Here is a 13404-nt window from a genome sequence, read left to right on the forward strand (position 1 = left end):
CAATATAGGCCTCTTAGCGCTCAGAATGTCCAATTGCAGTTTCTACAGAAAGAGTGTTTCGGAAAGGCTCAATCAAATGTAAGATTCAACTCTGTTAGTTGAATGCACAGAACAGAAAGAAGTTTCATACAATGCTTCTGTGTAGTTTATATTTGAACATATTCTTTTTTCCACTATTACCCACTTAGCGCTAAGAATGTCCAGTTGCATTTTCTACAGACAGAGTGTTTCAAAACTGCTCAATCAAAAGTATGGTTTAACTCTTTTAGCTGAATGCTCAGATCAGAAAGAAGTTTCACAGAATGCTTCTGTGTAGTTTATATTTGAATATATTCCTTTTTCCACTACTACTCTCTTAGCGCTCCAAATGTCCAGTTGCATTTTCTACAGAAAGAGAGTTCAGATCTGCTCAATCAAAAGTATGGTTTAACTCTGTTAGCTGAATGCACAGATCAGAAAGAAGTTTCACCGAATGCTTCTGTGTAGTTTATATTTGGAGACATTCCTTTTTCCACTATTACCCTCTTAGCGCTCCGAATCTCCACTTGCATTTTCTACAGAAAGAGTGTTTCAGAACGGGTCAATCAAAACTAAGGTTCAACTCTTTTAGTTGAACAAACAGAACAGAAAGATGTTTCACACAATTCTTCTGTGTAGTTTTTATTTGTAGACATTCTTTTTCCCAATATAGGCCTCTTAGCGCTCAGAATGTCCAATTGCAGTTTCTACAGAAAGAGTGTTTCAGAACGGCTCAATCAAAAGTAAGGTTCAACTCTGTTAGTTGAATGCACAGAACAGAAAGAAGTTTCATACAATGCTTCTGTGTAGTTTATATTTGAACATATTCTTTTTTCCACTATTACCCACTTAGCGCTACGAATGTCCAGTTGCATTTTCTACAGACAGAGTGTTTCAAAACTGCTCAATCAAAAGTATGGTTTAACTCTGTTAGCTGAATGCTCAGATCAGAAAGAAGTTTCACAGAATGCTTCTGTGTAGTTTATATTTGAATATATTCCTTTTTCCACTACTACGCTCTTAGCGCTCCAAATGTCCAGTTGCATTTTCTACAGAAAGAGTGTTCAGATCTGCTCAATCAAAAGTATGGTTTAACTCTGTTAGCTGAATGCACAGATCAGAAAGAAGTTTCACCGAATGATTCTGTGTAGTTTATATTTGAAGACATTCCTTTTTCCACTATTACCCTCTTAGCGCTCAGAATCTCCACTTGCATTTTCTACAAAAGAGTGTTTCATAACTGCTCAATCAAAAATATGTTTTATCTCTGTTAACTGAATTTACACATCAGAAATAAGTTTCACCGAATGCATCTGTGTAGTTTTTATTTGAAGATATTCTTTTTCCCAATGTAGGCCTCTTAGCGCTTAGCATGTCCAATTGCAGTTTCTACAGAAAGAGTGTTTCAGAACGGCTCAATCAAAAGTCAGGTTCAACTCTGTTAGTTGAATGCACAGAACAGAAAGAATTTTCACAGAATGCTACTGTGTAGTTTATATTTGAATATATTCCTTTTTCCACTATTACCCTCTTAGCGCTCCGAATGTCCACTTGCATTTTCTACAGAAAGAGTGTTCAGAACTGCGCAATCAAAAGTATGGTTTAACTCTGTTAGCTTAATGAACATATCAGAAATAAGTTTCACACAATGCTTCTGTGTAGTTTTTATTTGAAGATATTATTTTTCCCAATATAGGCCTCTTAGCGCTCAGAATGTCCAATTGCAGTTTCTACAGAAAGAGTGTTTCAGAAAGGCTCAATCAAAAGTAAGGTTCAACTCTGTTAGTTGAATGCACAGAACAGAAAGAAGTTTCATACAATGATTATGTGTAGTTTATATTTGAACATATTCTTTTTTCCACTATTACCCACTTAGCGCTACGAATGTCCAGTTGCATTTTCTACAGACAGAGTGTTTCAAAACTGCTCAATCAAAAGTATGGTTTAACTCTGTTAGCTGAATGCTCAGATCAGAAAGAAGTTTCACAGAATGCTTCTGTGTAGTTTATATTTGAATATATTCCTTTTTCCACTACTAATCTCTTAGCGCTCCAAATGTCCAGTTGCATTTTCTACAGAAAGAGAGTTCAGATCTGCTCAATCAAAAGTATGGTTTAACTCTGTTAGCTGAATGCACAGATCAGAAAGAAGTTTCACCAAATGATTCTGTGTAGTTTATATTTGGAGACATTCCTTTTTCCAATATTACCCTCTTAGCGCTCCGAATCTCCACTTGCATTTTCTACAGAAAGAGTGTTTCAGAACGGCTCAATCAAAACTAAGGTTCAACTCTTTTAGTTGAACAAACAGAACAGAAAGAAGTTTCAAACAATTCTTCTGTGTAGTTTTTATTTGTAGACATTCTTTTTCCCAATATAGGCCTCTTAGCGCTCAGAATGTCCAATTGCAGTTTCTACAGAAAGAGTGTTTCAGAACGGCTCAATCAAAAGTAAGGTTCAACTCTGTTAGTTGAATGCACAGAACAGAAAGAAGTTTCATACAATGCTTCTGTGTAGTTTATATTTGAACATATTCTTTTTTCCACTCTTACCCACTTAGCGCTACGAATGTCCAGTTGCATTTTCTACAGACAGAGTGTTTCAAAACTGCTCAATCAAAAGTATGGTTTAACTCTGTTAGCTGAATGCTCAGATCAGAAAGAAGTTTCACAGAATGCTTCTGTGTAGTTTATATTTGAATATATTCCTTTTTCCACTACTAGGCTCTTAGCGCTCCAAATGTCCAGTTGCATTTTCTACAGAAAGAGTGTTCAGATCTGCTCAATCAAAAGTATGCTTTAACTCTGTTAGCTGAATGCACAGATCAGAAAGAAGTTTCACCGAATGATTCTGTGTAGTTTATATTTGAAGACATTCCTTTTTCCACTATTACCCTCTTAGCGCTCCGAATCTCCACTTGCATTTTCTACATTGGAGTGTTTCATAACTGCTCAATCAAAAATATGTTTTATCTCTGTTAACTGAATTTACAGATCAGAAATAAGTTTCACAGAATGCATCTGTGTAGTTTTTATTTGAAGATATTCTTTTTCCCAATGTAGGCCTCTTAGCGCTTAGCATGTCCAATTGCAGTTTCTACAGAAAGAGTGTTTCAGAACGGCTCAATCAAAAGTAAGGTTCAACTCTGTTAGTTGAATGCACAGAACAGAAAGAATTTTCACAGAATGCTACTGTGTAGTTTATATTTGAATATATTCCTTTTTCCACTATTACCCTCTTAGCGCTCCGAATGTCCACTTGCATTTTCTACAGAAAGAGTGTTCAGAACTGCGCAATCAAAAGTATGGTTTAACACTGTTAGCTTAATGAACATATCAGAAATAAGTTTCACACAATGCTTCTGTGTAGTTTTTATTTGAAGATATTATTTTTCCCAATATAGGCCTCTTAGCGATCAGAATGTCCAATTGCAGTTTCTACAGAAAGAGTGTTTCGGAAAGGCTCAATCAAATGTAAGATTCAACTCTGTTAGTTGAATGCACAGAACAGAAAGAAGTTTCATACAATGCTTCTGTGTAGTTTATATTTGAACATATTCTTTTTTCCACTATTACCCACTTAGCGCTAAGAATGTCCAGTTGCATTTTCTACAGACAGAGTGTTTCAAAACTGCTCAATCAAAAGTATGGTTTAACTCTTTTAGCTGAATGCTCAGATCAGAAAGAAGTTTCACAGAATGCTTCTGTGTAGTTTATATTTGAATATATTCCTTTTTCCACTACTACTCTCTTAGCGCTCCAAATGTCCAGTTGCATTTTCTACAGAAAGAGAGTTCAGATCTGCTCAATCAAAAGTATGGTTTAACTCTGTTAGCTGAATGCACAGATCAGAAAGAAGTTTCACCGAATGCTTCTGTGTAGTTTATATTTGGAGACATTCCTTTTTCCACTATTACCCTCTTAGCGCTCCGAATCTCCACTTGCATTTTCTACAGAAAGAGTGTTTCAGAACGGGTCAATCAAAACTAAGGTTCAACTCTTTTAGTTGAACAAACAGAACAGAAAGAAGTTTCACACAATTCTTCTGTGTAGTTTTTATTTGTAGACATTCTTTTTCCCAATATAGGCCTCTTAGCGCTCAGAATGTCCAATTGCAGTTTCTACAGAAAGAGTGTTTCAGAACGGCTCAATCAAAAGTAAGGTTCAACTCTGTTAGTTGAATGCACAGAACAGAAAGAAGTTTCATACAATGCTTCTGTGTAGTTTATATTTGAACATATTCTTTTTTCCAGTATTACCCACTTAGCGCTACGAATGTCCAGTTGCATTTTCTACAGACAGAGTGTTTCAAAACTGCTCAATCAAAAGTATGGTTTAACTCTGTTAGCTGAATGCTCAGATCAGAAAGAAGTTTCACAGAATGCTTCTGTGTAGTTTATATTTGAATATATTCCTTTTTCCACTACTACGCTCTTAGCGCTCCAAATGTCCAGTTGCATTTTCTACAGAAAGAGTGTTCAGATCTGCTCAATCAAAAGTATGGTTTAACTCTGTTAGCTGAATGCACATATCAGAAAGAAGTTTCACCGAATGATTCTGTGTAGTTTATATTTGAAGACATTCCTTTTTCCACTATTACCCTCTTAGCGCTCAGAATCTCCACTTGCATTTTCTACAAAAGAGTGTTTCATAACTGCTCAATCAAAAATATGTTTTATCTCTGTTAACTGAATTTACAGATCAGAAATAAGTTTCACCGAATGCATCTGTGTAGTTTTTATTTGAAGATATTCTTTTTCCCAATGTAGGCCTCTTAGCGCTTAGCATGTCCAATTGCAGTTTCTACAGAAAGAGTGTTTCAGAACGGCTCAATCATAAGTCAGGTTCAACTCTGTTAGTTGAATGCACAGAACAGAAAGAATTTTCACAGAATGCTACTGTGTAGTTTATATTTGAATATATTCCTTTTTCCACTATTACCCTCTTAGCGCTCCGAATGTCCACTTGCATTTTCTACAGAAAGAGTGTTCAGAACTGCGCAATCAAAAGTATGGTTTAACTCTGTTAGCTTAATGAACATATCAGAAATAAGTTTCACACAATGCTTCTGTGTAGTTTTTATTTGAAGATATTATTTTTCCCAATATAGGCCTCTTAGCGCTCAGAATGTCCAATTGCAGTTTCTACAGAAAGAGTGTTTCAGAAAGGCTCAATCAAAAGTAAGGTTCAACTCTGTTAGTTGAATGCACAGAACAGAAAGAAGTTTCATACAATGATTATGTGTAGTTTATATTTGAACGTATTCTTTTTTCCACTATTACCCACTTAGCGCTACGAATGTCCAGTTGCATTTTCTACAGACAGAGTGTTTCAAAACTGCTCAATCAAAAGTATGGTTTAACTCTGTTAGCTGAATGCTCAGATCAGAAAGAAGTTTCACAGAATGCTTCTGTGTAGTTTATATTTGAATATATTCCTTTTTCCACTACTAATCTCTTAGCGCTCCAAATGTCCAGTTGCATTTTCTACAGAAAGAGAGTTCAGATCTGCTCAATCAAAAGTATGGTTTAACTCTGTTAGCTGAATGCACAGATCAGAAAGAAGTTTCACCGAATGATTCTGTGTAGTTTATATTTGGAGACATTCCTTTTTCCACTATTACCCTCTTAGCGCTCCGAATCTCCACTTGCATTTTCTAAAGAAAGAGTGTTTCAGAACGGCTCAATCAAAACTAAGGTTCAACTCTTTTAGTTGAACAAACAGAACAGAAAGAAGTTTCAAACAATTCTTCTGTGTAGTTTTTATTTGTAGACATTCTTTTTCCCAATATAGGCCTCTTAGCGCTCAGAATGTCCAATTGCAGTTTCTACAGAAAGAGGGTTTCAGAACGGCTCAATCAAAAGTAAGGTTCAACTCTGTTAGTTGAATGCACAGAACAGAAAGAAGTTTCATACAATGCTTCTGTGTAGTTTATATTTGAACATATTCTTTTTTCCACTCTTACCCACTTAGCGCTACGAATGTCCAGTTGCATTTTCTACAGACAGAGTGTTTCAAAACTGCTCAATCAAAAGTATGGTTTAACTCTGTTAGCTGAATGCTCAGATCAGAAAGAAGTTTCACAGAATGCTTCTGTGTAGTTTATATTTGAATATATTCCTTTTTCCACTACTAGGCTCTTAGCGCTCCAAATGTCCAGTTGCATTTTCTACAGAAAGAGTGTTCAGATCTGCTCAATCAAAAGTATGCTTTAACTCTGTTAGCTGAATGCACAGATCAGAAAGAAGTTTCACCGAATGATTCTGTGTAGTTTATATTTGAAGACATTCCGTTTTCCACTATTACCCTCTTAGCGCTCCGAATCTCCACTTGCATTTTCTACATTGGAGTGTTTCATAACTGCTCAATCAAAAATATGTTTTATCTCTGTTAACTGAATTTACAGATCAGAAATAAGTTTCACAGAATGCATCTGTGTAGTTTTTATTTGAAGATATTCTTTTTCCCAATGTAGGCCTCTTAGCGCTTAGCATGTCCAATTGCAGTTTCTACAGAAAGAGTGTTTCAGAACGGCTCAATCAAAAGTAAGGTTCAACTCTGTTAGTTGAATGCACAGAACAGAAAGAATTTTCACAGAATGATACTGTGTAGTTTATATTTGAATATATTCCTTTTTCCACTATTACCCTCTTAGCGCTCCGAATGTCCACTTGCATTTTCTACAGAAAAAGTGTTCAGAACTGCGCAATCAAAAGTATGGTTTAACACTGTTAGCTTAATGAACATATCAGAAATAAGTTTCACACAATGCTTCTGTGTAGTTTTTATTTGAAGATATTATTTTTCCCAATATAGGCCTCTTAGCGCTCAGAATGTCCAATTGCAGTTTCTACAGAAAGAGTGTTTCGGAAAGGCTCAATCAAATGTAAGATTCAACTCTGTTAGTTGAATGCACAGAACAGAAAGAAGTTTCATACAATGCTTCTGTGTAGTTTATATTTGAACATATTCTTTTTTCCACTATTACCCACTTAGCGCTAAGAATGTCCAGTTGCATTTTCTACAGACAGAGTGTTTCAAAACTGCTCAATCAAAAGTATGGTTTAACTCTTTTAGCTGAATGCTCAGATCAGAAAGAAGTTTCACAGAATGCTTCTGTGTAGTTTATATTTGAATATATTCCTTTTTCCACTACTACTCTCTTAGCGCTCCAAATGTCCAGTTGCATTTTCTACAGAAAGAGAGTTCAGATCTGCTCAATCAAAAGTATGGTTTAACTCTGTTAGCTGAATGCACAGATCAGAAAGAAGTTTCACCGAATGCTTCTGTGTAGTTTATATTTGGAGACATTCCTTTTTCCACTATTACCCTCTTAGCGCTCCGAATCTCCACTTGCATTTTCTACAGAAAGAGTGTTTCAGAACGGGTCAATCAAAACTAAGGTTCAACTATTTTAGTATAACAAACAGAACAGAAAGAAGTTTCACACAATTCTTCTGTGTAGTTTTTATTTGTGGACATTCTTTTTCCCAATATAGGCCTCTTAGCGCTCAGAATGTCCAATTGCAGTTTCTACAGAAAGAGTGTTTCAGAACGGCTCAATCAAAAGTAAGGTTCAACTCTGTTAGTTGAATGCACAGAACAGAAAGAAGTTTCATACAATGCTTCTGTGTAGTTTATATTTGAACATATTCTTTTTTCCAGTATTACCCACTTAGCGCTACGAATGTCCAGTTGCATTTTCTACAGACAGAGTGTTTCAAAACTGCTCAATCAAAAGTATGGTTTAACTCTGTTAGCTGAATGCTCAGATCAGAAAGAAGTTTCACAGAATGCTTCTGTGTAGTTTATATTTGAATATATTCCTTTTTCCACTACTACGCTCTTAGCGCTCCAAATGTCCAGTTGCATTTTCTACAGAAAGAGTGTTCAGATCTGCTCAATCAAAAGTATGGTTTAACTCTGTTAGCTGAATGCACAGATCAGAAAGAAGTTTCACCGAATGATTCTGTGTAGTTTATATTTGAAGACATTCCTTTTTCCACTATTACCCTCTTAGCGCTCAGAATCTCCACTTGCATTTTCTACAAAAGAGTGTTTCATAACTGCTCAATCAAAAATATGTTTTATCTCTGTTAACTGAATTTACAGATCAGAAATAAGTTTCACAGAATGCATCTGTGTAGTTTTTATTTGAAGATATTCTTTTTCCCAATGTAGGCCTCTTAGCGCTTAGCATGTCCAATTGCAGTTTCTACAGAAAGAGTGTTTCAGAACGGCTCAATCAAAAGTCAGGTTCAACTCTGTTAGTTGAATGCACAGAACAGAAAGAATTTTCACAGAATGCTACTGTGTAGTTTATATTTGAATATATTCCTTTTTCCACTATTACCCTCTTAGCGCTCCGAATGTCCACTTGCATTTTCTACAGAAAGAGTGTTCAGAACTGCGCAATCAAAAGTATGGTTTAACTCTGTTAGCTTAATGAACATATCAGAAATAAGTTTCACACAATGCTTCTGTGTAGTTTTTATTTGAAGATATTATTTTTCCCAATATAGGCCTCTTAGCGCTCAGAATGTCCAATTGCAGTTTCTACAGAAAGAGTGTTTCAGAAAGGCTCAATCAAAAGTAAGGTTCAACTCTGTTAGTTGAATGCACAGAACAGAAAGAAGTTTCATACAATGATTATGTGTAGTTTATATTTGAACATATTCTTTTTTCCACTATTACCCACTTAGCGCTACGAATGTCCAGTTGCATTTTGTACAGACAGAGTGTTTCAAAACTGCTCAATCAAAAGTATGGTTTAACTCTGTTAGCTGAATGCTCAGATCAGAAAGAAGTTTCACAGAATGCTTCTGTGTAGTTTATATTTGAATATATTCTTTTTTCCACTACTAATCTCTTAGCGCTCCAAATGTCCAGTTGCATTTTCTACAGAAAGAGAGTTCAGATCTGCTCAATCAAAAGTATGGTTTAACTCTGTTAGCTGAATGCACAGATCAGAAAGAAGTTTCACCGAATGATTCTGTGTAGTTTATATTTGGAGACATTCCTTTTTCCACTATTACCCTCTTAGCGCTCCGAATCTCCACTTGCATTTTCTACAGAAAGAGTGTTTCAGAACGGCTCAATCAAAACTAAGGTTCAACTCTTTTAGTTGAACAAACAGAACAGAAAGAAGTTTCAAACAATTCTTCTGTGTAGTTTTTATTTGTAGACATTCTTTTTCCCAATATAGGCCTCTTAGCGCTCAGAATGTCCAATTGCAGTTTCTACAGAAAGAGTGTTTCAGAACGGCTCAATCAAAAGTAAGGTTCAACTCTGTTAGTTGAATGCACAGAACAGAAAGAAGTTTCATACAATGCTTCTGTGTAGTTTATATTTGAACATATTCTTTTTTCCACTCTTACCCACTTAGCGCTACGAATGTCCAGTTGCATTTTCTACAGACAGAGTGTTTCAAAACTGCTCAATCAAAAGTATGGTTTAACTCTGTTAGCTGAATGCTCAGATCAGAAAGAAGTTTCACAGAATGCTTCTGTGTAGTTTATATTTGAATATATTCCTTTTTCCACTACTAGGCTCTTAGCGCTCCAAATGTCCAGTTGCATTTTCTACAGAAAGAGTGTTCAGATCTGCTCAATCAAAAGTATGCTTTAACTCTGTTAGCTGAATGCACAGATCAGAAAGAAGTTTCACCGAATGATTCTGTGTAGTTTATATTTGAAGACATTCCTTTTTCCACTATTACCCTCTTAGCGCTCCGAATCTCCACTTGCATTTTCTACATTGGAGTGTTTCATAACTGCTCAATCAAAAATATGTTTTATCTCTGTTAACTGAATTTACAGATCAGAAATAAGTTTCAAAGAATGCATCTGTGTAGTTTTTATTTGAAGATATTCTTTTTCCCAATGTAGGCCTCTTAGCGCTTAGCATGTCCAATTGCAGTTTCTACAGAAAGAGTGTTTCAGAACGGCTCAATCAAAAGTAAGGTTCAACTCTGTTAGTTGAATGCACAGAACAGAAAGAATTTTCACAGAATGATACTGTGTAGTTTATATTTGAATATATTCCTTTTTCCACTATTACCCTCTTAGCGCTCCGAATGTCCACTTGCATTTTCTACAGAAAGAGTGTTCAGAACTGCGCAATCAAAAGTATGGTTTAACACTGTTAGCTTAATGAACATATCAGAAATAAGTTTCACACAATGCTTCTGTGTAGTTTTTATTTGAAGATATTATTTTTCCCAATATAGGCCTCTTAGCGCTCAGAATGTCCAATTGCAGTTTCTACAGAAAGAGTGTTTCGGAAAGGCTCAATCAAATGTAAGATTCAACTCTGTTAGTTGAATGCACAGAACAGAAAGAAGTTTCATACAATGCTTCTGTGTAGTTTATATTTGAACATATTCTTTTTTCCACTATTACCCACTTAGCGCTAAGAATGTCCAGTTGCATTTTCTACAGACAGAGTGTTTCAAAACTGCTCAATCAAAAGTATGGTTTAACTCTTTTAGCTGAATGCTCAGATCAGAAAGAAGTTTCACAGAATGCTTCTGTGCAGTTTATATTTGAATATATTCCTTTTTCCACTACTACTCTCTTAGCGCTCCAAATGTCCAGTTGCATTTTCTACAGAAAGAGAGTTCAGATCTGCTCAATCAAAAGTATGGTTTAACTCTGTTAGCTGAATGCACAGATCAGAAAGAAGTTTCACCGAATGCTTCTGTGTAGTTTATATTTGGAGACATTCCTTTTTCCACTATTACCCTCTTAGCGCTCCGAATCTCCACTTGCATTTTCTACAGAAAGAGTGTTTCAGAACGGGTCAATCAAAACTAAGGTTCAACTCTTTTAGTTGAACAAACAGAACAGAAAGAAGTTTCACACAATTCTTCTGTGTAGTTTTTATTTGTAGACATTCTTTTTCCCAATATAGGCCTCTTAGCGCTCAGAATGTCCAATTGCAGTTTCTACAGAAAGAGTGTTTCAGAACGGCTCAATCAAAAGTAAGGTTCAACTCTGTTAGTTGAATGCACAGAACAGAAAGAAGTTTCATACAATGCTTCTGTGTAGTTTATATTTGAACATATTCTTTTTTCCAGTATTACCCACTTAGCGCTACGAATGTCCAGTTGCATTTTCTACAGACAGAGTGTTTCAAAACTGCTCAATCAAAAGTATGGTTTAACTCTGTTACCTGAATGCTCAGATCAGAAAGAAGTTTCACAGAATGCTTCTGTGTAGTTTATATTTGAATATATTCCTTTTTCCACTACTACGCTCTTAGCGCTCCATATGTCCAGTTGCATTTTCTACAGAAAGAGTGTTCAGATCTGCTCAATCAAAAGTATGGTTTAACTCTGTTAGCTGAATGCACAGATCAGAAAGAAGTTTCACCGAATGATTCTGTGTAGTTTATATTTGAAGACATTCCTTTTTCCACTATTACCCTCTTAGCGCTCCGAATCTCCACTTGCATTTTCTACAAAAAGAGTGTTTCATAACTGCTCAATCAAAAATATGTTTTATCTCTGTTAACTGAATTTACAGATCAGAAATAAGTTTCACAGAATGCATCTGTGTAGTTTTTATTTGAAGATATTCTTTTTCCCAATGTAGGCCTCTTAGCGCTTAGCATGTCCAATTGCAGTTTCTACAGGAAGAGTGTTTCCGAAAGGCTCAATCAAAAGTAAGGTTCAACTCTGTTAGTTGAATGCACAGAACAGGAAGAATTTTCACAGAATGCTACTGTGTAGTTTATATTTGAATATATTCCTTTTTCCACTATTACCCTCTTAGTGCTCCGAATGTCCACTTGCATTTTCTACAGAAACAGTGTTCAGAACTGCGCAATCAAAAGTATGGTTTAACTCTGTTAGCTTAATGAACATATCAGAAATAAGTTTCACACAATGCTTCTGTGTAGTTTTTATTTGAAGATATTATTTTTCCCAATATAGGCCTCTTAGCGCTCAGAATGTCCAATTGCAGTTTCTACAGAAAGAGTGTTTCAGAAAGGCTCAATCAAAAGTAAGGTTCAACTCTGTTAGTTGAATGCACAGAACAGAAAGAAGTTTCATACAATGCTTCTGTGTAGTTTATATTTGAACATATTCTTTTTTCCACTATTACCCACTTAGCGCTACGAATGTCCAGTTGCATTTTCTACAGACAGAGTGTTTCAAAACTGCTCAATCAAAAGTATGGTTTAACTCTGTTAGCTGAATGCTCAGATCAGAAAGAAGTTTCACAGAATGCTTCTGTGTAGTTCATATTTGAATATATTCCTTTTTCCACTACTACTCTCTTAGCGCTCCAAATGTCCAGTTGCATTTTCTACAGAAAGAGAGTTCAGATCTGCTCAATCAAAAGTATGGTTTAACTCTGTTAGCTGAATGCACAGATCAGAAAGAAGTTTCACCGAATGATTCTGTGTAGTTTATATTTGGAGACATTCCTTTTTCCACTATTACCCTCTTAGCGCTCCGAATCTCCACTTGCATTTTCTACAGAAAGAGTGTTTCAGAACGGCTCAATCAAAACTAAGGTTCAACTCTTTTAGTTGAACAAACAGAACAGAAAGAAGTTTCACACAATTCTTCTTTGTAGTTTTTATTTGTAGACATTCTTTTTCCCAATATAGGCCTCTTAGCGCTCAGAATGTCCAATTGCAGTTTCTACAGAAAGAGTGTTTCAGAACGGCTCAATCAAAAGTAAGGTTCAACTCTGTTAGTTGAATGCACAGAACAGAAAGAAGTTTCATACAATGCTTCTGTGTAGTTTATATTTGAACATATTCTTTTTTCCACTATTACCCACTTAGCGCTACGAATGTCCAGTTGCATTTTCTACAGACAGAGTGTTTCAAAACTGCTCAATCAAAAGTATGGTTTAACTCTGTTAGCTGAATGCTCAGATCAGAAAGAAGTTTCACAGAATGCTTCTGTGTAGTTTATATTTGAATATATTCCTTTTTCCACTACTACGCTCTTAGCGCTCCAAATGTCCAGTTGCATTTTCTACAGAAAGAGTGTTCAGATCTGCTCAATCAAAAGTATGGTTTAACTCTGTTAGCTGAATGCACAGATCAGAAAGAAGTTTCACCGAATGATTCTGTGTAGTTTATATTTGAAGACATTCCTTTTTCCACTATTACCCTCTTAGCGCTCAGAATCTCCACTTGCATTTTCTACAAAAGAGTGTTTCATAACTGCTCAATCAAAAATATGTTTTATCTCTGTTAACTGAATTTACAGATCAGAAATAAGTTTCACAGAATGCATCTGTGTAGTTTTTATTTGAAGATATTCTTTTTCCCAATGTAGGCCTCTTAGCGCTTAGCATGTCCAATTGCAGTTTCTACAGAAAGAGTGTTTCAGAACGGCTCAATCAAAAGTAACGTTCAACTCTGTT

The sequence above is a fragment of the Symphalangus syndactylus genome, chromosome 13, assembly GCF_028878055.3.
Source record: "Symphalangus syndactylus isolate Jambi chromosome 13, NHGRI_mSymSyn1-v2.1_pri, whole genome shotgun sequence".
In the NCBI taxonomy this organism is placed as follows: Eukaryota; Metazoa; Chordata; class Mammalia; order Primates; family Hylobatidae; genus Symphalangus; species Symphalangus syndactylus.